The sequence below is a fragment of the Bos javanicus genome, chromosome 21 (assembly GCF_032452875.1).
Source record: "Bos javanicus breed banteng chromosome 21, ARS-OSU_banteng_1.0, whole genome shotgun sequence".
In the NCBI taxonomy this organism is placed as follows: domain Eukaryota; kingdom Metazoa; phylum Chordata; class Mammalia; order Artiodactyla; family Bovidae; genus Bos; species Bos javanicus.
In genome coordinates, this window is record NC_083888.1 from 20,448,386 (window position 1) to 20,473,514 (window position 25,129).

Here is a 25,129-nt window from a genome sequence, read left to right on the forward strand (position 1 = left end):
AGGAGCCAGGACCCCGGGCGGGAGGGAGAAGACTGAGGGGCGCGAGGCACAAAGAGCTTTTTATTTAAATTTGTTTAGAGTTTCGCGAATTTGCATGAAAAATGTGTGAGAAAAGCCAGCTCCGGTGACCTCATCCGCACCTGCCATTAACGTTCAATTAGCGGCTGAATAGCGGCCGCCGACACGACGTGCAGGGAATCCGGCAGGCCCCGCGCGGCTCCGGCTGCGGGCCGGGCTCCGGGTGGGGTAGGGTAGGGTGGAGGGCGGGGGCGCAGGGTCCGCGCCTACTCCTGCGGGCGGGAGACCCACGGCTTGGTTCGCACCCCGATTCTCCGAGGGGGAGGGCAGGAACCCCACGACCCTCGAGCCCAAGGCCGCTTGGGGGCGCACCGGGCCCTGAGGGCACCTGGGGAGGCAGGGGCTCCCTCCCGGCGCCGAAGAGGCAGGGTTCGCTCCCTCCCCAGGAGGAGAGGTGGACGGACTAGCCCCCGTCCTAGCTCAGATGGGTTCCCTCGCCACCTTCCGGACAAAGTGTCAAGTACAAGTTCAAGTTCAGGGCCAGGCCCCGGGGATGGGGGTTGGGGGGCGCCAAGCCTTCCCCGGCCGCCTTTGTCCTTCCAGAGAGAATAGCTCCCAAGTCCCCTCCGGGCGGGGCCCAGCAGACGCCCCCGCCCCCGCCCCGCCGAGCCCCGCAGGAGCCGCCTCCTCCCGCCCGCGCGGCGCCTGTCCCCTGGTCCCGGCGCCCCAGCTCGGGGCCACCGAAGGGTCTGGGGGCTCGGGGCGCGGGGGGTGGGAGGCGCGATCCGAGTCCGTGGGAGCCTCCCCAGCCCCGCAGTCCCAGCAGCAGACCGAGCTCGGTCGGACGGATGCTCGCGCTTAGGTAAGAAGCCCTGGCGGGGTTCGCCGCACCCCTTCTGCCCCGCCCCCCAGCCCCGCACTCTGCGACCCAGAGAAACAGGGCGGAGGGCGGTGTGTTGCAAGGAGAATGGGAGGCTGGGAGGGACCCCCGCCGGGTCTGGGGGCGGGGTGGGCGCTGCCTCTCCAGGGCTCTGAAGGGTCCCGGGCCTGGGGCGGGAGGCACAGAGGGCAAGGGTGCCCCGTGTCTATCCGGTGAAGTCGCCGGCCTTTCCCAGGGGCGTCTAGTTCATCCATCTCTGGTCGGCTTAGCCTCCTTGGTCTCCGCTTCTGCGCGCTAGTTCCGGATCTTGCTCTTTCTCGCCTTCTCTCAGATTCTGCAGGAGGGGCCGCAGTTAGAATCTAGTTCCCCAGGCCCTGAGGCTCCTTCTGGAGAACTGCAGGGGCGCGAGTGTGGCTCGGCTCTAGGGAGAATCAACTATGGACATTCCCTCCCCCCACATCTCCAGCACCTAAATTAAGGTCCTGGGCTAAAGGGTGGTGGGTGGGGTGGGAGTGGGCTGTGATTTAGTGGCGGTGCAGGGGCCCGTAAGATATCCTCCCTTTTTATGGCTTAGGACTTCTGGCTGTTCCCACTGTGGCCGGTTACTGGATTCTGTGCAGGGACAGGTGTTAGCTGGTACCAGTGGCCCAAACCTTGCCTCCCTCCCATTCCTGCCTTTCATTGTCAGATATTCGCTCTGAGGTTGTTTATATACTGATGTTTTACACACAATCCTAACATCCATGTTATCTGGTTTCTAAATTCACAGCCAGTTAGAAGCAGCAAGATAAAAAGGGGGAGATGGGCTTTTCTCTCAATTCACACTGTTCCCCTTCTGCGTTCCTTTCCTGCTTCTCTGTATAGTTCCCAGATTTCTTACTGCTGGAATTCTAGTCATGATGAAGTTTCTCCCTCTAAGAATACACTCCTTCCATTTTTCACTTGGCCAAACTTTAGCAAGTGTCTCCTCCTCCAGGAGATCTGCCTGGATTTCCTCCACATCTCTGCTTCTCTTAACATCTTCAGTTGCACCGCCAAGGGCTTGGTACATGATAAATGAAATGGTTTCTGGATGGATTCATAAAAAAAAAAAAAAAAGAATCAAGTACATATAAATTTAGGAACCATTGAGGATTGAGGGGTTTTTGCTGCTGTTGTTTTAAATAAACACTGGTTCAAACTGAGAGATCTCCCAGGGACTGCTTCCCTCTGTTCTATTACTTACAAGATCTCATTCACAAACAGGCATTAAGAGGAAAATGCTGGGTCCATGTACTCTGTTAAAAAGAAAGGAAAAAAACCCTGTGCAAATTTCTTTAAGATTTTAAAAAGAAATACCAGAAGGGAGGCCTTCAGTCTCTGTTAGTCTTTCCCTCTCCATTTAACCCAGTCCTCTGAAGACTTGGAGGGGCTGAGGTTTCCTGAGCTGCATAAGATCATGGGCCCTCCTGCAAGGCTTCAGCCAGGCCACCAAGAAGTTGACTAAAAATGGAGACTGTGACCTACCTAGTGCGTGTCTTTTTGCTCCCGATGATTCATCACTGACAAGCTGATGTCAGAGGAGCCTGGGAAGATGTTTACATCTTTTTAAAAAGGGGAAAGGAAGCGTTTTTTTCCCTTCAAAACCTTCTGCAAAGTCTGCTCTAGACCCTTCCTCTTCCTCGTGAGAACTTCTGGTCTGAGTCTAATCTGATTCTCTCTGGGTTATCGTGACATCTTGGATAAACTGCTATTTTTTTTTTTTTTTTTTGTCCCAATAGCCAAGATGTCCAATTCATGGAGGGGTAGAATGAGGAACTTTAAGGCGGCAGTTCGAAGAAGGCAATATAAATACTACTCTGATATAGGCTGAGAAAATAATTTATAATTTATATATATGAACTCAGCCCTTCCAACTAAAGGAGACAGGGTCTTGTTATTACCCCTTTTTACAGAAGAGAAAACTGGGATGTGAAGGGGTTAAGTAAACTGTCTTCAGTGTCACAGCAGAAAGCGGTTCAGGTGGGCTTTGAATTTGGGCAAGCTGTTTTATTTTATTTCTTTGAAATAATTTTGTTGGCGTATAATTGACTTACAATGTTCTGTTAGTTTCAAATTCATTGTGTTTGATTACCAGCATTTGAGCTTTGTTTCTGAGCTAGTCACTGCAAATGCCTCCCAAATCACCTTTCACATGGACACTCTTGCTTTCCTTATCAGAGAAAGAAGGTAGAGAAGGTGAGGGTGAACAGCTCAACCTTTGGAATCTTGTGTTCAAACCCTGGCTCTCTCCCTTACAAACTATATGAGTTTTGCCAGCTCTCCATTACCTCATCTGTAAAATGGGCTTGTAAATCAATCTCAGGGGCTTGTAAGGATAAAATAAGATGTTGTGTTTGTTCCAGTGCCTGAGACATAGTAAATGTTTCCAAGAGGGAAAGCCATTATTGTTTTAACAGCAGTCTTCTTTAATGACAATGATGTTACTGTCACTTTGCATTATCAAAAAGGAACATTCCCTCCCCTCAGAAAATAAAACACTGATACTAGTTGGTCTCCACATGCTTCACGGAGAAGGCAATGGCACCCCACTCCAGTACTCTTGCCTGGAAAAATCCCATGGATGGAGGAGCCTGAAAGGCTGCAGTCCATGGGGTCGCTGAGGGTCGGACACGACTGAGCGACTTCCCTTTCACTTTTCACTTTCATGCATTGGAGAAGGAAATGGCAACCCACTCCAGTGTTCTTGCCTGGAGAATCCGAGGGATGGGGGAGCCTGGTGGGCTGCCATCTATGGGGTCGCACAGAGTCGGACACGACTGAAGTGACTTAGCAGTAGCACATGCTTCAACCAGGCATCTAAGGAGGTGTCTGGATTCTGGTAGGACAGCTGCTCCATTCTGTACAAGATAACCCAGACCCCCAGGAGGGCACACGGATCCCTAGTATCTTTGAAGGTGATGAATTAAACACAGACCCTTAAACTCTTGTCCCTCCTGGAGTCTAACTCCTTACAGGGATGTTTGTGTGTTGGGAGAATGTTCAAAGAAGGACTTTGTAGATAATCAAGAGAATTAGAGGCTGAGCCAGAAGATGACTAAGAAGAGAAATCTGAGATGAAGAGTTCTCTTTTTTTTCTTTCTTATTTTAAAATCTGGCCATTGCCTCTTGATGAGGAAAATAAATGAACACTGGACCCTGCTACAGAAGTTGATCTGATCAGTGGGGACACTTCTTACTTTCACTAATTAAATAGTTATTTAGTGAGTGCTTGTTCTGTGGGCAGGCATCACTTTAGGTACTGGAGCTACAACAGCAAACAGAACAGAATAACCCCTGCTCTTGGGGAGCTGACAGTCGTGTATGTGTGTATTTAGAGAGGGCTTTCCCCGTGGCTCAGGGCTGCCCTGGTGGCTCAACTGGTAAAGAACCTGCCTGCTAATGCGGGAGTTGCAAGAGATTCAGATTAGATCCCTGGGTTTTGAAGATCCTCTGGAGAAGGAAATGGCAACCCACTCCCGTATTCTTGCCTGGAAAATCCCATGGACAGAGGAGCCTGACAGGTTACAGTCCATGGGGTCACAAAGAGTTGGACACGACCGAGTACACATACATCTATTCCTGGTGGCTCGGACAGTAAAGAATCTGCCTGCAATGTGGGAGACCCAGGTTTGATCCCTGTGTTGGGAAGATCCCCTGGAGAAGGGAATGGCCACCCACCCAGTATTCTTGGAGCTTCCCTGTTGTGTTGAAAGGGGAAGAAAATGTCAATTGTTTTGTGCAGTACACCCCTACTCACCTCTGAGCAGGATCCCTTGTAGTGGGGATAGATCAACTGGGCCTCCATTACTTGCTCACCCTTCAGAGCCAAGGGCATGTGTTTTCACACAGCTATTTCTGCCTATGGGTGGAATTGAGGAGAGAGAAGGGGAGAGAGAGATGACTCAACTTCCTTCCATCTCAGAAAATAAGTAAAGGATTGAGGCAGAGATTCCTCGGCAATGTACTCATCAAATGGGCAATGTACTCATTCCCAGACTCCCCAGACCCAGGCAGAGCTGTGATCCTGGCAGTGATGCAGGGACAGAAACGGTGATCATCAGTGGGGGAGACTAAGAGGGATGGGAAGGGGTGACACTGCATCCAGGGTCTGGGAAGATCATTTTAACAGCTTGCCCATGCCAGCATGCTTCTAGGGGCATTACATGTATATATGAAGATTAGCTCAGTTACCCTTAATTATTATCAATCTCTGTTTCAGAGATGAGGCAACTGAGGCCCAGAGAATAAAGTGGCCCAAGACCACAAAGCTAGTAAATGGCAGATCTGGGTCAGATTTGAACCCAGGCAACTTGGCTCCACTAACTCCACTATCACACTGTTTATCAAAGGACCAGGTTTCAGAAAGAAATGTTCACTCCCTTGGGAGGACACCAAGCATCCTCAGAAGTCTGCAGGAGTTCCCAGTGCAGCCCTCTCTCACACTTATTTGAGCCTCAGATTAGAGATGTTAAGGCTCGTCTTTGAAAACCCTCCTCCCTTGGCAGGTGAGGAAACTGAAGATGGGGAGGGTCTTTCCCCAAGGTCACTGTCAAAGCAGACATTAGACTGTAGTCTCAGCCCACTCACTACCTCACAGGTCCTGAATGTCAAGGTGTTGGGCTGAAGGGCTGCTTCCTTTACTGCAGACTCTTCAGGGTCAGAGAAACCTGACCCTCATCTCTTTCATCACAAACCCAGAGAGAAGATGTGAGATGATCAGGAAGAGGTGGGTTTCCTCGGGTTCTCCCATAACAGGCTCCATCTTGAGTGCTACCTTGTCCGACTCCATCCATGGTGAGCCTTGGTGCTGTGAGGAGGAAGCTGGTGTGTGAGGTAGACCCCAGGAAGAGCCAACACATACCAAGACCAGCAGGTCAAGGAGTTTGAGCTCTAGTCTGAAGCCTTCTGGTCAGAACTTGGCATTCAGCAGTGTGCACTCTACATCAGTCACTGGGAGAGTGATGGGCAGGATGCTAGGTTACTGAGATATTCCCAGCTTTTCCAGGAGCAATCATCAACTGATCAATGTATGAGTCATTTTTGATGAAACAGCTGTAGTAAAAAAAACCCATAGGAGACTCCTGCCCTAACTTATTCCAAAACTTGATAAAGCTCTTCCTGGTAAAAGGGTTCTGGCACTGGCGGGTCTAAGGTCGGACTTAGGGGGCACCCTACTGAGGGACTCTGCCCAGGGCTCCAGCTTAGCAGGCCTCATGGCCTAATTCACTAGACTGCCTAGTGGGGCTTTGCAAGAGCGAGATGCCCCATGCCCACATGAGCACAAACTGCATTTGCCCAAAAAGCTTCCTTAGAAAAACAAACTTTCAGCTGGGGGAAGCCAACCTGAGGAGGGCCAAAGATTACATCCGGGCTTATCTACTTCTCCAGGAAGTCTATTCATTCTATTTTTCTGATATGTTCTAAATCTGTAATGCTAAGAAAATCAATCGTGGGCGTTAGCATTGCTGGCCCTCCTCCTGGTCACACCTGCATCTTTTGGGTGCGCGTTAAAGGTCTTGGAAATAGAAATATAAAAACTGCCTTGCGATGCGTCATCTGTAGTCTCCACCACCGCCTGCACTCGTTCCAATCTTTCACTCCTGCCTAAATTTGGGGCCCCACGCCGGGGCCAGCAGTGTTTTACGGTAACAACAGAGGAGGCTGAGCCGCACTACATCTGTCTCAGGTTCGCCTCCAGGGCCCTGCAGTATCCACTCCATGTCTTTCGGGCGTAGGGAGTGGCAAGGCTCTGTCCCGAGCTCCTCAACTGCCCCTTCCCTCTTACTCCAGGCTGCCGGGCAGAGGCTACTTGCATGGCCTTGGAATCATTTCGACACTCCAAGGAGGGGGCCGCATCTAAATGTCTCAGGGTCTCCGAGGCTAGCAGCCCGCAATCCCCTTAGAGCAGGTGACGCAGGCTGTAACCCTGGAGAACACTGCTCCCTGGAATCCAAACTCAGTTCCTAGCAGGAGACACAAGGGGAAGCTTTGCTTCTCTGTTGTTCAGTCGCTGAGTCGTGTCTGACTCTTTACAACCCCATGGACTGCAGCATACCAGGCTTCACTATCCTTCACCATCTCCTGGAGTTTGCTCAAACTCATGTCCATCGAGTCAGTGATGCTATCCAACCATCTTTATCCATTCCTTCTCTAGTGATGCCTTTAAGCTAACCGTGGCTGCCCGTCGGGCTGGCTCTGGGTCTCGCTGGGCTGCAGACTGGCTGATGGTGGCACAATCGGGTCCATGGGTGCTGGACTGGCCCCCACCTGCCTCCCCGCCTCACCTCTGGGTTACCACTTTTGGTTTGCACTCACATCCCAGATGGCGGATTTTCTGGGGAATTGGGATTCTTATATCTGCAATTTATTCTAAGCCCAAGGTTCCAAGAAATATCTATAATGAACATTAATGTCTACAATCGCCTGGTCAATTTGCATCAAGTGGCAGAGCCGCCTCGTTCTTATTTATGGTAGAAAATGAAAAAAACTGCCTTGTGATGGGTCAGGTCAGGTCCCTGCCTGTTATTTACCGTCAAAAGAATTTTTCTCCCCACCAGGAATCCAACTTGCTTGAAATAGATTTCTCCTCTCTGATTCTCCGAACTGGAGAGAAATCTGTTTTCAAAACAGTTATTTAAAAAAAAAAAAAAAAACAGGCAACCAGACAGCCTGAGGATATCAGGCCAACAGGCCAACAGTGTCCCCTCCACTGTCTGAGTGCCCCAGACCCCTGGACATGGCCAATACGAAGCACCCTAGCTGCCTGGGATGGGGGTAAGGCCCCAGGGGGGTGAGAGACACAGGTTACTCTATGGGACTCCAAGGGAGATACTCGGCCGCTCACGTCCAAGCAGGCTGGGGACCCGACTCTCAGTCCCCCAAGGCCCGCGCACCAGCTGCGCCCTCCTCGCGCGCCGAGACGCCGATCGTGGGCAAAAGCTGGAGGTTCTTAGGGATTCCAGAGCCACTCCGAGGCCGAGATCCGGTCTGTCCCACGACCTTGGCGCCAGGAAGCTGTGGAAAGAGACAGACCCCAATTTTCTCCCCTTGGAGTTGAAACAAAACCTGAAAGCCCGAGGTTACCCGCACGGCCAGAGGTGGCGCCTCGGCGGCGGGGGCGGCTCGAGCCGCGTGCCTGCGCTGTTCCCAGGCCCGGGTTCTGTGGCTTTCCTAGTTGTTGAGTTACTTAGCTGGTTAGCTAATAGCCAGCTTACAGGCAGCGTTTACACAAATGCCCAGTCTGGTCTCACGCTGAGTCCCTGCGTCCGCCAGACCGAGAGCTGCCCGGCTGGGCTACGGGAGGAGGGACGAAGGGGAATTCTTGGTAATGAGAGGGGAGGTTTTCCCGGGACGCCCCTTGGTGAAGTGGCCTTGGCTTCGGACGGGGAACAAAGGGCTAAGGTGCCTGCGCGCCGCGCGCCCTCGGGGCCCGGCGCGGCCCTCATTCACGCCCCTCCCCACGCCTTTGCGGCCGCGGGCTTTGTGCGCTCCGGGCGCGCGCAGCGTTGCACCTGCCCGGCCTTAAGTACCTTGGCGAGGCGGCGAGGGCGGCTGTTCTAATCGCCATCTCCAAAGTACCTGCTCATGAATAAACACCAGCCCCATTTATCAGGTACTTAGCGCTCATTGTGAAGGGGAAATTGGCCCTTTTCTCAAAGTGTCTATCTTCAACCCATCTGCACAGTCGTGGCTGCAGAACTTCCCCCACCCTTTAGATACACACACACACACACACACACACACACACACACACACTCGCAACACGAGACTCCTCCAGGCTAAGATAAACTCGCTTTTCTTCCGGTAAGTGCGTGATTGAGCTGCGACAATAGATGGAGAGGAGGAGGCCGCTAGGTCAATAACCCACCTCTCTCCTATTGACAGGAGTCAGCCCGCAGAACGCCCGGTCTTCGGAAAGGCTAGTCCTGTGTTCTGGCTACCGGGTCCTGTGGACGCACTTGCACAAAACCCAGGAGTTCCCAAACGTGGGGCCATATATTGGAAACGCTGGTCCGAGGTGTCCGTGGTGCCTGTCAACCTTGGCTGGGGCCCCTGCACGTCTTATCTTCTGCTCCCCTCTCTCCAGGAGGGTCCCATACCCGTGTCTGACTGTTAAGGCGTGAGCACGCAGGACACAGGATGTAAGGATCTGCACGGTACAAGGAAAGGGGACCTTTTCTGGCCCTGCTGGGCCGAATGGTAGCTTCTGGCAGAAGCGACTGAGGCTTCTGCCTAGTAAAGGGAGAAAAAGGGAGGCTGGCTAGGCCCGTACAACCATGACAGCTCCACGGAGGGTATAGAAGCAGCGTAAATAGGCAAAAAAAAAAAAAAAAATGTAGATGCCCGCAAAGTCACACCAGTGAGTTTATAAAGGCGTTTGGTCCTGGGGGCTCACTTGTTAGCCTCTCATCCATTCCTTCTAACATTTGTACACCCGCGTGCGTTCCCAGGACTCTGTTCCCTGGGTGGAATTCACCAGGAAACACAATCGATTTTCTGGACCTGTGTGCGGCAACAGACAGCTCTGAAAATGAAAGTGTTTGCTAAGTGTGGAGATGTCACCAATCGAACGTTTTAAAATGGCTTTGTCTTCATTTGGCTCTCTGGATTTTATTGTTTTACAAATAGAAGCCCAGAGCCACTGCCGAGAGCCCCGTTCTGCCGCCTAGCCCTTGCATGGCTTCTGGTGGTTGTTACACGGGGTTTAGGAACCCGGGATATTTAGAAAACCGCAGTTTATTGGGGTTTCGTAGCCCGTCCCCTTTATACTGAACGCAGGCAGCCACTGCAAATCCAGGCTCCAGTCTCTTGCCAACGACTGGGTAGAACACTTAGGGTCTTGCTATACTGCTGACAGGTGTGACCATCTCGGCTTGGGGCAGACCTGCGGTGGGGACTGGGTTCTCCTCTAAAGACAGCGGATAACGCCGGGTCTGAGCACGAGAACCAGAGGCTTCGGTGGTACGAGCTGCGGTAACTCTGGCTTGCGCTTCTCCCCAGAAACGCCAGTAGCCCTGAGTCCCTAGCCCCTCCCGGTGCCCGCGCCGGGCCCACGGAGATCCTACCCGAGCTCTGGCAGCGCCATCACGCCGAAGGACGTAAGCTCGGTCCCACTGGAATTCACCCAAATACAGCCGCTCATTTTTGGAATATTCTAGGAAAAAAACAAACAAGATCCCGCATCTCTTTGTGATAAAAGGAGGTAACTGATGGGGTGAGCCTTTGGCGTCAGGGCAGACAAGGGAACGATGAGGGCGACTTCGGGAGAAATGCTCTAAACTAGGGACGGCTCGAAAGTCCCCTTGTCTCCAGTTTCTGGCTATACATTGGCCTCGGGTGGCTCCTGTGTTGGGAGAACCCAGGCATTTCTGCGCCGCCGCTTTTGGGCCGCCTCCAGCCCACTGCGGCTCCTTTTGTGGCCGCGGAGTCTGGCGGGCGCCTTCTTCGCCCTGTGAACTGGGGCAACAGGCCGCGGGCCGAGGGGGCGCCTCCAGGAGGGCCGGGTGGAAGGGGTTCCCTCTCGCCCCACAGGGCATCCAACAAATACCTTCTCCGCCGGCAAGAGGCTACCCCACCTCACGGTCTAGAGGTTGAGTGTCGCCTCTTTAAGTTTTATTTTATGTGGAGAAAATTCTGGAATTCGAATTCGTTGCTCCCATAAATTTGCTTTGAATAAACTGTATGGAGTCGCTGTGTGCGCTTCCACAGGAACCTACGGATTTCCGGGCGGCTGACTGTGCCTGGAGAGTGAGGGGCAGGTGGGGGGCGGGAGGAGCGCTTCCCCAAATACCGGGACTGATCACCGAGGCGCGGCTGAAGCCTGATTTGGGGGCAATAAGGGCTCAATCCTCTCCAGTCGGCTCCCCCATTTTCAGCCTTCTCAGCCACGCCCTTGGTTCCATACCTGCTGTCCCTCGGGGCTCCGATCCAGCCTCCCCACGAGACCTAGGAGGAGCGGAGTTGAACCGGATCAGGGCCCCGCGGGTCCCGAGCTAGTTCCCTAACCCAAAGGTGCAGCCAGGCCCGAGGCCTGGACAGTCGTTTGGGAAAAGCTACAATCCCAGGCGGGGCCCTCCGCTGGAGACTTTGGCCGCAGCAAAGGTCGTGAGCCAGGTCCGGTCCACGCAGCGTGGTTTGTCCTCCGCCTCTCCAACTCCTCCCCGCATTTCATTTGGGCTCTTCTGGAAGAGTGGCCCCGGGGGAGTTTCTCTGTCCCCAAGATAAGAGTGCACGGGGCTTCCAGGCCCGAAAGTTCGGCCTAGATAAATCCCCAAAACAGAACTCTGCGGAACCAGATTTGAGGGAGCAGTGCAAATACTCCCGCGGGAAGGGAGTGCAGAGGCCAGGCGAAACCTGTTATTTGACCTCAAAACTAGGCTTAGTAGACCCTTGCGTGTTAATTCTACCTCGGAGGTACTGGTGGCCCCTGAAAATTTCACGCTGCAGTTACCATGGACCTCTTAGAGGAGATGGGGAGGGATCTGCCATTCCTGTTCCGTGTGCTTTTCTGAAACTTCTCGGTTCAGTGAATCAATCCCGCCTCTACCTTAAACCCGAGCCTCTTTGGATCCCCAGTGATGCCCGCCCACCGCGCCGCACGCCTGGGTGTCCAAGCCCGGAAGATCTCACTTGCACTTTCTGCCCCCACTGCTTTCGGGGTGGGGGTCGTGCCCCTATTGTCAGCAACTAGTCTTAGCGCTGCCCTCCAGGGAGGAGGGGCGACAGCGGCTTCGGCTGACCCCCGAGGGTAGGGGGGTGAGGGTTCTGAGGCTTCGGGGGTCCCCGTCTTTTCTGCATGGGGTGGCTGGAAGGAAATTTATTTCCGTTCTGGGGCTTCTTCCTGGCTTCTTCGGCTGCCCAGAGCCATCCTTCGCCCATGGCTCAGATGGAAACTCTGAGGCCGATTGGTTCAGGTTCGCCAGCAGCTGGCGGCGGGCCCCTGGCCGCCCACCCTGGCCACTGGCCCCTGACAGTAAGCCCCCTCCGCTCATTCATTCCCGGGGACTCACTGCGCGCCGCTGAAAGAAGTGTGTGTGTGTGTGTGTGTGTGTGTGTGTGACCCTATGGGCTGTAGCCCTCCAGGCTCCTCTGTCTACGGAATTCTCTAGGCAAGAATGAATATAGGTTATGTTCTTAGAGATCGCTAGAGGGAAGGGGGCGGCGAGGCCTTGTGGTTCCCACGCTCCCTCTGCGGAGTTTACTTTCGCAATCTCCGTTCCAGTCTGGCCGGCTCTTCCCTAGCTTTTCTCAGCAGAGCGCAGTATGGGGACCAGTGGATTTTGCGGCGCTGACTCTTCGAGTCAGGCCCGAGGGTCAAGTGTATTCGTCCGGCCTCCTCCGGGCGAGTCTGTTCGAGATCCGCCGGCAGAGGGCGTCCCGGGCAGAGGAAGCGCGGGGTTGGATATCTCTCCTGGGTTCCGCGCGCCACACTGCGGGACTCTGTGGCGTCCTAAACCCGCCAAGTCGCACGAATGGAGCCACAGATAGGCGCGGCTGAAGGTGGGTGGGGTGAGCGGGACGGCAGCGCCACCTGCAGCGGGACGTGCGCGGATGCAGGCCACTGGACTCCCAGGCCCGCCCTCCAGTCTGTAACCCTGCAAAAACGAGAAAATCGTGACTGTGTGCACTGTGGAGTGTACTGTGGAGAGCATACCTGAGTACAGATACAGGGACGGCGCGGGAGGAGTAACCCCTAACCCTTGACCCCTCCTAGCCAAAGGGTGATTTTTCACAGTCACCCCTTTCCACTTATACATGCCATGCACAGACACAAATACCCCTCCATTCCTCCAAAGACACCCCTTCGCTCCTCCAAAGACACCTCTTCGCACACACTTCTGTAGATACAAACACTACACCACACAATCTGCAGGCACATGTACCCCTGGCTGGAATTTTCTAGAACATTTAGTCCAAGCTGCGCCTTTTAATAGTAGGAAACTGATGTCCAGGTGGGAAAGAGACCAGTCCGAGGGCCTGCAGCAGTCAGGTTGACGCCAGTGGCACTGTCCCTTGGCTGTGTTCTAAGCCTCAGTTTCCTCTGCTGTAAGCATTGAAATTGTACTGAGTCAGTGGTTTGAGGGGACGTGTCTAGAGGGATATGTTGGTGTCTGGGAAGCAGCCTGTGTGTCCATGACACACATAGAGACACACACGAAGGAGGAGTGTGTGTACATGCAATGGGTGCCTGGGAAGATATGGCAGGGCCTGTATGTGTTCACCCGGGAAGGGGTACAGGTGTCTGTTGATTGTGTGGAGTTGCATTTGTGTCTACAGAAGTGTGTGTGAAGGGGTGTGTTTGGAGGAGTGGAGGGGTATTTGTGTTTGTGCATGGCATGAATAAGTGGAAAGGGGTGACTGTGAATATTGGCACCCTCGAAAGGAGGGAGGGTGAATGTGTGTGCACACTCATGTACATGCACACTGCCCACTACACGCCCCCCACCCTCCACCAATGCTTTGGAATCTGCTTTGAGGCCCTGAACCTGCCCTATAGGAAAAATGAGTGAGGGGTGAGAAGGCTGAGGGGTCCAGGCTCCAGGGTGTGGCCTTGCCCCAGTGCCCAGCACGCTCTAAGGGGCTGCAATTAAGCAACCCTTCTCCTGGGCTTGGGAGGAGGAGGAGGAGGAGGATTATGGCAAATTCATTTCTATTTTCCAGCCCACTAAGCCTGCAGCGCGACCCTGGTGTTAGCATGAGAATGGGCCGGGCTCTGTGAACCCCTCCCGACCTACTGACCCCTCCCCCCTCCCAAGTGAATAGCAGGACCCAAGCCTCTCCAACCAGCTCCTGCAAAGCCACGACTCCTAATCAGGGTAATTTAATATATTTTAAGCCCCCGGCGGCTTTATTTTCCCTCCTTTTCGAGTTTGTTTTAGGCATTCACAGCTCTCACCCCGTCATTAGACAGCCTTATTTGACGGATGGAAGGAGCTGCTATGAGACCACAGCCCTTTGTGTCCCCCACATAAGCTGGGCTTCCCTGTAATTAGAATGGTATTCCCAGCCATTGAGGCCTTTCATGAGACGGAACAAAAACCCGCCCGGAGATGAATATCCCTCAACTCTCAGCCTCCTGGCCAGGAAAGGGCTACGAGTTAAAGGGACTCCTTGGGGGAAGACGGTCTGGAAGGAAGGACAGCCTATGTCCTGCCAGGGTGAGGAATTTAGGGGCCATGGGGAGTGGGCATCAGACAAAGCCTCTGTGAGGTTGCCCATAAACAGCAGTCACCCACACTTACTCTCCTACATGCTCAGCCCACCTGGGGGCCTGCCTGGGCTCAGCCTCTGTAGTCAGAACATCCACATATGTCCGTGAGGCTGGGGAATATGGAACACGCAGGGGTGTGCAGGAAAAACACACACGCATACAGAATCATCCAGACCCTGACTGAAATATGGTTTTGCATCTAAATACACAAACACCCCTAGTCATTCATATATAGTCTTGGGATTACATTATAAACACATATACACACATTCATACATGCATACATACACGCTCAGCTACAGAATGACAATTGTCATAAAACCAGGTTAGAAATGCTTGTAAATATACACACATACCACATGCACTGTCACCCAGACATAGCACCAATTTGTCTTTGTCTTTACGCATTCACACTATCCACCCAGATGGGTTTGTTTGTGAACACACACACACACACTCTTATACACTCATGCTGCTGTTTAGTCACTAAGTCGTATCTGACTCTTTGTGACCCCATGGACTGTAGCCCACCAGTCTCCTCTGTCCATGGGATTTCCCAGGCAAGAATACTGGAGTGGGTTGCCATTCCCTTCTGCAAGGGATCTTCCCAACCTAGGGATCAAACCCCTGTCTCTTTGACAGGCAGATTCTTTACTGCTAAGCCACCAGGGAAGCCCCTTATACACTCATACATACGTGCATATATACCCCTAGAGTTTTCCAGACCCCATTTTTTCTCTGGCTCTAGGGCATTAACCAGCTTGTGCACACTGTCGTGATGCCACACCCCTTCCCTCCCCAGAATATAGGCTTGTTCCTGGTCATGTTCTTGGATCCTGCCTAGCCTAGATGGAAATCCAAGAATGAATCTCTGTGTTCAGATACTGAGACTGTCATGCACACACATGTGTGGACATATGCACTTCCTTTAGCTCACACTGATGTGAAAATACAGGGAAACACTCTGGATCTGAAATACCATCATGGTGTCATTTTAGCGTTGCCAGGCCAGCCTCTCCCAGACACTCGTGACCAGACATGCAGGAGAGTTTCAAGAGTAAGCCCCAACAAACTACCCCTTGTGTGTGAATTCAACTTCTGCATGGGCTGGATTCTCCTCTGGGGCTCAGGTGGGTTTCCCCATGGAAAAAGAAATCTCCCTTTTCCAGTTTTCCCCTTCCAACTGGGCTTCAATACAATCAGTAGCTTTTCAAAGGTCTTGGGAAAGGCCCAGTGGGTGATACTAGATCTAGGAAGCTACAAAAGGAAGAACCCAACCTACCAACTGACTCACAGGGGAAGCACTCCCATGGAGAAGTAATGAGTGCCCCATTTCCGGGAGGATTCAAATAGGGACAAGATGATCACCAGTCAGGGATGCTTTGGGGGAATTTGTTTGTTAATAGTTCAGCCCCACCTGTACTTCTGTGTCAGATCCTGTGCTCAGAGCTCAGAGTACAGTGATGAGTAACATACAAACCTGTCTTCAAAAAAACTTAAGAAGGAGTCTTGGACTTCCCTGATGGTCCAGTGGTTAAGAATCTGCCTGCCAATGCAGGGGACACCAGGTAGATCCCTGGTCCAGGAAGATCCCACGTGCTGAGGGGCAGCTAAACCGGTGCACCATGGCTACTGAGCCTGCACTCTGGAGCCCAGGAGCACAGCTACTGAAGCCCATGAGTCCTAGAGCCCATGCTCTGAAACAAGAGAAGCCACTGCAATGAGAAGTCCTCACACCGAAACTGGAGAGTAGCCCCCACTCACCACAACTAGAGAAAGCCTGTGTGCAGCCAAAACAAACAAACAAACAAACAACAAACATCCAGCAGAGCCAAAAATAAAATAAAAAAATAAATAAAAAACCTTAGAGTCTTAAAAGGGGAGTGTATGTGTTCATGCTCAGTTGGTCAATCTTGTCTGACCATGTGACCCCACGGACTGTAGCACACCAGGCTCTCTCTGTCCATGGACTTCTCCAGACAAGAACACTGGATGGGTTGGCGTTTCCTATTCCACTTAAAAGGGGCAACCACACACAATCTTTGGGCCTGGGGCAGGGTATAGGCATGACACTGGGGCTGAGTAGAAGGCGGTGAAATGAGTTTCTAGTTTCCACATTGGAATATCGATATCAGGGACTGGAATGGCCCATTTTATGTCATGTGCCTAAGGTACAGTTGTGGCACCTTTAAGTCCCTGTGTTGGGTAAATGATAGAGGCACTGGTATCCAAGGCCTCTCTCTAACAGTCTTGGACTTCCATCTGGGTTTGTGGCTTTCTCACTGTGACACTCTCCATGGTGGGTAGTCATTCTCTAACTCAACTCTGCACAGTATAATTTTACCGGGGCCCGTTGCCAGCCCCCAGGAACAAAGGAGAGGCTCAGGAAGAGTGTGACAGGTCCACTTTGAGGCAGTGGTAGGTCAGTTTCCTTCATGGTTCTTGGCTCATCTTAGAAGTGAGGAATGGGCTACTGAATTTTATTAAGCCTCATTCTCTTCCCTTCTGGAAAGGAAGTACAATTTTGAAGGGATAAATGGGGATCTTAAAACTGCTAGTAAACTACATGTTTCGAAAAAAAAATTTTTTTTTTAAACTTTACTTCTTTGAAATGTGGGGAAACCATCTTATTCTGGTGCCACAAGGAAACGCATACCCAGGAAGTGACCAAGAAAACCCTTACATCTCTCTCTAGATGAAACATTCATCTGTTTCTCTTTCTAGGAGAAATTCCCCAGGGTAATTAGAGACCAAGATGCTTTGAAGCCAATTCCAGTGTCTTTTTTTTTTTTTTTTTAAACCACAGTGTCCCATATGTAATGTTTGCTGATGGCCTGGGCACTGGGGACAGCCTAAATTCAAAGCCATTTACCAGCTATGTATGACCTTGGACACATGTCTTGGAGCCTGAATGTCTTCAACTGTAAAGTGGAGATAATAGTGCCATCCTGCTACCACTGTTGTGAGGGTTTAATGAGCTAACACATGTAGAAGAGCCCAACAATGTCTTGCATGCAGTAAGCACTCAATTAGTGTTAGCCAAGGTGGTTAACCTCAGCTAGTAAGCAATCTGCCTTCTCTGGTAGCTCAGCAGATAGAAAATCTGCCTGCAATGCAGGAGACCCCGGTTCAATTCCTGGATTGGGAAGATCCCCTGGAGAAGGAAACAGCTACCCACTCAGCCTGGTTAATCTTAGAGTGCTCCCAGTATTCTTGGGCTTTCCTGGTGGCTCAGCTGGTAAAGAGTCCGCCCGCAATGCGAGAGACATAGTTCGATCCCTGGGTTAGGAAACCCCACTGGAGAAAGAAACAGCTACCCACTCAAGGTGGTTAATCTTAGAGTGCTCAGAACATATTTGTTGGCTAGACGAATGCATTCTTTATTTTGTTTGCATTTAGGGTAAGTTGTAGGAACATAAGATCTTCCCGGAATCTTCTCGTGTGCAACTTTGGCGGGAGGCGGGGCTGGGGTCGGGGTTGGTAGGCAATGATTGGAGGAACCCCTAGTTTAAAAAAAAAAAAAAAGCTTTCCAGTTTTCGCCGCCGGTGCGCGCTCAGGTCTTTACCTAGGGCGCCAGCAGGGGGAGCCCGAATCGCCGCAGCATGGCGGGTTCCTGCAAGAATTACGCTCGACGGAGTACCCACTGTGGGCTGGGCACCTGCCAGGGCAGCAGCTGTCGGATAGCCGGGAAATTGGGGGCTCAGGTAGAGCCGTGTGGCGCCTTACTTGGAAATAACTCTGACGTGGAGGCCAGATTTCTTGAGTGCCAGGGTCCCAGGTTTGGGTCCTACACCGGCCTAAGCCAGGGAAGCCCAGTTGGTGGTGACTCGCGCTGGTGCTTCACCGCTGCGCCCTCAGCACCCAGCTCGGTCGGAGTAGGCACCCTGTACTTCTCGCTTAAAGTCTCGGGGAGACTTTGTGGCCTGGGAGGCGTGGGTGCCAGGGCCTCCTTCCGGGCATTTTGGAAGTGAAAACCGTATCCTTCCCCCAGCCCTTCACGCCACCCCTGGGCAGACCCGGGAAGAGGTAAAACCTGAGCGCCTTTGGCACCTGGCGGTGCCAACGTGCAATCTGGCCTTGACCGTGACACTCTGTGTTCCACTTCCTGCCGCGCTGTTTTCTCCGCCGCTACCCTGCGGTGGCGGTCCGCAGCTGAGAGAAGAGCTAATTTGGGAGTCCTGGTATGTATATATGCATGTCTATCTGCGTAATAGTTGTTTTCAAAGGTATTTTAAAATATCAGAGCTGCTGACAATCCATCATCTCGGCTAATTAAAAACCAGTTTGAGTCTGGGCTTTGAAAATGCGGGAGTCAGACACTGAGAAACGAATGACCTAAGATGGTTATCTTCTCTCCCCACCGCAGGAGGGTTCTCCAACCCCAAGATCTCCTGCCCCGAGGGTTGAGGATGAGGTCTGGCACCGGAATCTGAAGTAGGGGTGGGAGCGGGGGACCCGTCTTGGATGCCTCTACTCAGCTTCCTGCCCGCCCAAGGGACCTAAGGAACGAGTCAGAGCCAGCGACTCTAGCGCAGGTATGGGCGGCCTCGCCGGCCCTAGGGGCTCCTCGCACATGCCTTTCGCCCCGCCCCTCCACCGACTCGTCTGGAGCCTGGCTCCTGCTCTTTCAGGGATTCCAAGAGAACTTGAGTTGGAGTGGTGAAGCCACACGTTTCCATTTATAAACCCTTTGGAGTCAAAACATCAGCCCCTTGGGGCCGGGGAGGGGGGGCGGAAATGTGGGTTCCTTTGGGGCGTCTGTAAATCCTGGACGCATTGCTGCATTTTTATCTCATCTAAGGAGTCTTCTTTTCCTCATTTAAAGATGAAGGAGCAGTCGTTCCCAAGTTCCTTTAGAAGTTTCTGAAATGGGGTTCTGGAGCCCCTGGAAGTGAAGAGAGGCACTTAAGGTAACTCTGGCTCAGGGTGAACATTTCCCTTCATCTTGAGTCTTGGTCAGAGGAGCCAGAGTGGGATCCTAGACAGAGTAGGTCACCTCCAGGGCCTCACTTTTCCCATCTGTACAATAAGTGTGAACATGTCTGCCTAGTCCTCAATGGAGGTCACAGAGATCTAGAGAGATACCAGGAAATTAACTAGTTGGGGTGAGGGAAGTCTCCCTTAACTCTGAGATCCTCCTCAGGCACTTTGCTTTCTGGAGGGCACCCACATTTTAATGAGTCATTGGGGCTGTGGTAAAAGGCTTACTTTATCTCATTGACTCCTGATAGCAGCCCCCTGGGAGGAACCACATTCATCCCATTTCACAGTTGGGCAAACTGAGGCTGAAAGCAGTAAAATGAAAAGGGACTTGCCCAAGGTCACATAGTGAGTGAGCAGAAAGAGAAGGAGATGGAGTTTGAATGAGGTCTCAGTCTGGCCACCTTTTCACACCAAGATACCTACTCCTAGCTACCTCCGCACTTCCATATCCACCTCATTTTCTCCTGGGGGCAGGGTGGTTCTGAGGTTGAGACACTTAAGCCCTGGTCCTCTTGGAGACTGGTAGGCCTAAAGACTGAGCCCTCTCAAAGTGTGGGGAGGCTCCTAGAGGACTTCTGGGCCTCATCCGGAGGGAAGGGAAGGAGAAAGGGGAAAGTGGGTGGCCAGATGACTGTGTGGACCTGGGCAGTGGCAAACAAGACTGAAGAGCCAGACTGATGCAGGGTTAGCAGTGTGGGGGCATTCCAGATGCCCAGGTTGGCTCTCGCTGTAGTTTGCCAGTAAACCCAAGTCTAGAGTCTGACTCTCTGCTCCCTTATCCCTCAGGGAAGCTCAGAGATAGCTCCTCTGTGGGGACCCAAAACCCAGAGTTCATTTCAGAGAGGGAAATCTTTCAGTCCCTCCTGTCTTCCCTGATTCAGCAAGACTGTGTCTTCGTGATTGCCTGAGTCAGCACGGCAAGGTCCCTTTGGTCTGCTGACCCCAAGTCGTGCACACGAAAAGGAATTCTGCCAATCTCCAAATAAGAAAACCAAACCAGTTTAAACACATTGAGAGAAACTAGATTTGATTGGGATCCCTAACTCTTGCCATTTCATCTTGGAGAAACTGCTATTGGAGGGAGAAAATCTTCACTGTGCCTGAAACAATTCAGACTGATTGTCCAACTCTCAGAGCAGCAGTTAGTTATCTGGAGCTTTGTCAGCAGCTATGTGACACAGTGGTGTAGGAGACCAGGAACTTCCCGGGGAAACACCCCAGATTAGGTTTCCAACAGCTCCTTCCCTCAAGGGAAGATTCAGCTTCATTTTAAATTCTCAAGTGTCAGGGAAATGAACTCCAAGCCTGTGCAGGCACTCCAGGCAGCCCCATCCACTGGTGCCCAGAGTCCTTGAGTAGTGGACTCGTTGGCCCTTGCAGCAGCCTTGTGGTATGGAGTGACGGTGTTATCACCTCCATTTTAGAGTGCAGCAAATGGAGGTTTCCAAAGGAATGATGTTCACCTAAGCCCAGTTCAGGGCCACTTCCCCTAGCTACCTGCCTCAACATAGGGCACTGGGAGAGGGCTGAACCCAGAGGCTCCCAGTTCTGAGATGGGGCAGGAGCTGTCCACCCAGTGGTGCTGAAACACAGACCGCCTCTGCTGGGTTCACCCACAGAGTGAGCTGGTTCAGCCACACCCTGGCCCGCCTTCCAGCCTCTGAGACGGGCTCCTCCCTGGGGAATTGAGGTGGGGGATTCTTCATGTAAGGAAGGTAATGCACCCCATTATCATCCTGCCACTAAATCTCAATAGCTACCTAACGGGTCTCACTGCTTCCAGTTTTGCCCCCTCAATTCATTCCCCACTCAGTACCTAGGGAAGTTTTTTTTAAGAGGCAGATCTCATTATATTTAAAAGCTTCCAATGGTCTCCCATATAATTTAGAGTAAAACTTAAATGTTCTTGCTACAGCCAAGAGACCTCTCCTTTCTTTCAATATTCTAGCCCCTGCCTACTTCTCCCACCTTAAACACTGAGGAGGATAGTGGAGATAGGTGAGAATTGGCTTATTGCTCATTTATTTTGAAGACAAAACTGCTATGATTTGCTGAGGGACTGGAGGTGGGATGTGAAAGAAATGGTGGAATCAAGGATGATCACAGGGATTTTATCTGATCTCCTGAAAGGATAAGTCTTCTATTTCCTGAACTGAGATGACAGAAGGAGGAGCAGAACCTGGGGGATGAGGATATCAGCTTGAGATCAAACCAGTAAATCCTAAAGGAAATCAGCCCTCAATATTCATTGGAAGGACTGATGCTGAAACTCCAATATTCTGGCCACCTGATACAAAGAGCCACTCATTGGGTAAGATCCTAATGCTAGGAAAGATTGAAGGCAAGAGGGGAAGGGGGTGGCAGAGGATGAGATGGTTAGATAACATCACCGGCTCGATGAACATGAATTTGAGAAAACTCCTGGAGATACTGGAGGACAGAGGAGCCTGGTGTGCTGCAGTCCATAGGGCCGCAAAAAGCTGGACACGACTGAGTGACTGAACAACAACATATCAGCTTGGGAATTCCCTGGTGGTCCAGTGGTTAGGATTCCATGCTTTTACTGCCAAGGGCCTGGGTTCAGTCCCTGGTCAGTGAACTAAGATTCCACAACCCACAAGCGGTGCCACTGGGGGAAAAAAAAAAGATAGCTTGACTCTGGACATGCTAAGTCTGAGAGGCCTATCAGATAGTTGGGTGGGGGAAAGGTCCCATAGGAACTGGACTTATAGGCATGGCATTCAGAGGAGAGGTCCAGGCTGGAATTTTAAATCTGAAAGTTGTTACCTTATAGGTCTTATTTAAAACTACAAGGCAAGATGAGAATACTAGGGAGTGAGTGTAGAAAGGAAAAAAAAAATTGTTCTAGGAGCTGAACACTGGGATACTTTTTTGAGAGGAGGAAGATGAGAATCAGTAAAAGAAACCAAAAGGGAGAGTCATTGAGTAGGAGGAGAACAAGAAAGTGGTATCCTTGAGGTCTGGGGAATAATACCTTAAGAAGGAAAGAGAGATTGAAAGTGTCTATATACTGACAGGCCAAGTACAATGACTGAGAACTGACCCTTGGATATACCCCCAAAGAGATCCTTTTTGAGAAATGGGGGTCTAAGTTGGTGAGCAGAGGGAAGACCAGGAGAGTAAGAGGAAATGGTAGCTGGCACTGACATGGCCGGACAGGCTAAGGAGGAGGGAAATGGAGCTGGTAGGGAGGCCAAAGGGAAGGAACCCCAAGAGGTGGTAAAACCCTGGGCTAAATATTTTCAGCCAGGTAAGTGTCCCATTGGCAGACCATGCCCTCACCTTCTATATGCCTCTAAAATTGGCTCAGAACCTGTCTAAACCTTAGTAAGACATTCAGGGCACACATGTTTGGGGGAGTTTTCATTTACCTCTTCTTTTTTATTTGAAGTCAAGATCCTAGCTGATGAAATGGTTTGACATCCAACCTTCTGGGATCAGAGCTTCACAGCCCTTTAACCTTATAAAGACCAGATTGGGGTGGGCACTGGGAGCATCAGGGCATGTTCTTTCTTCTCTCCAACCTGTGAATCTGAGTCTGAGTGGCCTTGGACCACATACCCTTTGGCAGGCCCCATGCCCAGTCCTGAGGCTCTCTGAGCCACCTTTCTTGTTCAGCCTCCCTTCAGGAGGCAGTAGACATCTCTTTTTGTCTTATTATTCAAGTTGGGAAAGAAATAATGCCCCCAGATGTGGTCAGGCTTTGTTTGGTCTCTTATTTAGGCAGATGGTAGCAGGTTTTTCTCTCTGGAACCCTGGGCTCAGTAAGAATCCCCAGAACTTAGGATTTCAGTGATCCCTGAGCAGCCTTGATGAGCAGTCCTGAGAAGCAGAGGGGGCCTCTCTCACTCAGAGCTCATTTTTGTAATGATGGCTGTGACTGTCTAGTGAGGGCACATGATGTCCTAAGTCTCAAGTACCAAAGATGGAGACAAGGACCAACCTCATGCTTTTGGTACCCAGGTGCAGAAGTGGAGCAGATGAATTCAAGTGGGGTCCCTTGGGTGCTCCTCGGCCTCCATAGCCTCTCTTGAGTGGCTCTGTGTCCCCTCCTGAAGTCATAGGAGAACTGCAGAGCCAGACCAAGTGCAGGTCCCAGGCCGCATGGTGTGTGTGTGTGTGTGTGTGTGTGTGTGTGTGTGTCTTTCTGGGGCTGCCAACATTGCAACTGAGAGACTGAACCTCTGGGTACCCCCTGCCCATTCAGCCCCTTTATGAACCACACCTCCTGGCACGATGCCCCCAAGACTGCCCCCTTGTCCCATAAAACACCCAAATGCAGACTAAACCTAGTAATACAATACAAGTGTGGTATGGGCACCGATGGTATGCCTTTGTGTGTGACCTTGGGCAAGTTACTGCCTGTCTTCAGGTCTCAATTTTTTCTATTTTTTTTTTTAATTTAGCTGCACTGAGTCTTAGTTATTGCATGTGGGATCTAGTTCCCTGATCAGGGATCAAACCCTGTCCCCCAGTCTAGGGAGCACAAAGTCTTAGCCACTGGACCACCAGGGAAGTCCTGGGTCTCAGTTTTCTCATCTGTCAAATGAGAGCAGATGAACTAATTAGAACCCATAATTTTTCCCATCTCACAGACTCAAGGGTACCCCAGCTTGCCACCTGCTGCACATGTAAGGCTGCTGTACCTCCAGGTCAGGCCCCACTTTAGCCCTGGACTGCAGACTTCCTTTTCCTTCTCCAGCCTGTGTCTGTAGGCACAGCCTTTCCTATCTGTCCTGCTCACCCCTTCCTCTCTGACCCTGGAAATCTCTAGAGAGGAGGTAATCGTCTAACTAAACGAAGATGAGAGAAAATGGCATTCCAAGCCTGGGCACAGGGGTAGAGTCACGGAAGCACGGCTGATTTAGAGAAGGCCAGTGATCCAGAGTAGCCAGGATGAAGGGTCAGTGGGAAGTAAAGAAGATGGGTCCAGCAGGACTTTACAACCCATGCTCATACGTTTGGAGCTCATGTTAAAAACAGCAGAGAGAAACTGTCTTTAGGATTTAGACATGGTCAGAAATTTTAGTTTAAAAATATTACTGGGAGTGGTGTGAAGAACTTGAAGGTTTGTGGCAAAGCCTGGGTTGTCTCCATTTCCCCCTGCACGCCCAAAAGGAAGACTGCATTTTCAGCCTGTCTTGGGGTTAGGTATGAGCATGTGATTGAATTTTGGCCAATTGAGTGTAAGCAGAAGTATCCTGTGCACGTTCCAGGGAGTGTTCGTGGTGGGAAGGAAAGTGCCTATTAACCTCTACAGCTTCCTTCTGGCTGGAATGTGCCTCAGTGGATGGCTCTCTGGACCTGCTCGGGTTAGGCTGATGGAAGCATGTTTAGGGGCAAGGCCAGGGCAAGATGGTGGCTCTCATCTTTGGTCCACAGCTATAATGTGCTTTTCCAGTGTGTTCTCCCATTGCTGCCTGAGCCTTCCACCCACCCACCCTAAAACTGGTGACTGCGGCGCCATCTCCACGGCTTCCTTTTCCCCCATGTTCCCGACTGTTAGCCCTGTCCTGGAGGAGGTCTTTCTCAGGGCCATCACCACATTTGGACAGCTGAGACCACTTAATTCACTTAGTGAAGCAGTAACAGCTAATTTTCACTGAACACTTACTATGGGCAGGCACTGGGCTCGGGGCTTTGCACAGATGATCACATTTATTATTTCTTGACCTTCATGGCATCTTGTTTCTGAAATCACACCAGGGTAAAGACAACAGGAAGGTTCTGATGGAGTTGGGAGTCATTACTGAACAGAACTGATGAGGCTATTCAGGCTGCAACCCCCTGACCCACTTGAATCCGCCTTCCTCTTCTAGATGAGGAATCAAACTCAGAGATGTGAACCCAGTGGCTCAAGATCACACCTCTGCAAAGCAGTAGACAGGAAACCTCAGATATTTATTGTGCTCAAGAGAAGCAGGTGACCCTGTGAACTTCATCTCCAGTGGGGGGATTCCAAGGGTGGCTCTAAGTCTGTGTTTACATCTCAGCT

At 51.5% G+C, this 25,129-nt stretch overlaps 1 long non-coding RNA gene across 1 annotated transcript in view; it reads left to right on the top strand.

Annotated features, from left to right (window-relative positions):
- Positions 1 to 304: 304 nt before the first annotated feature.
- Positions 305 to 25,129, top strand: part of LOC133234183 (uncharacterized) — a 35,264-nt gene continuing 10,439 nt past the window's right edge. The window contains exon 1 of the long non-coding RNA XR_009732054.1: positions 305 to 880. This is a non-coding gene — a long non-coding RNA (uncharacterized LOC133234183). The remainder of the gene's footprint in view (positions 881 to 25,129) is intronic.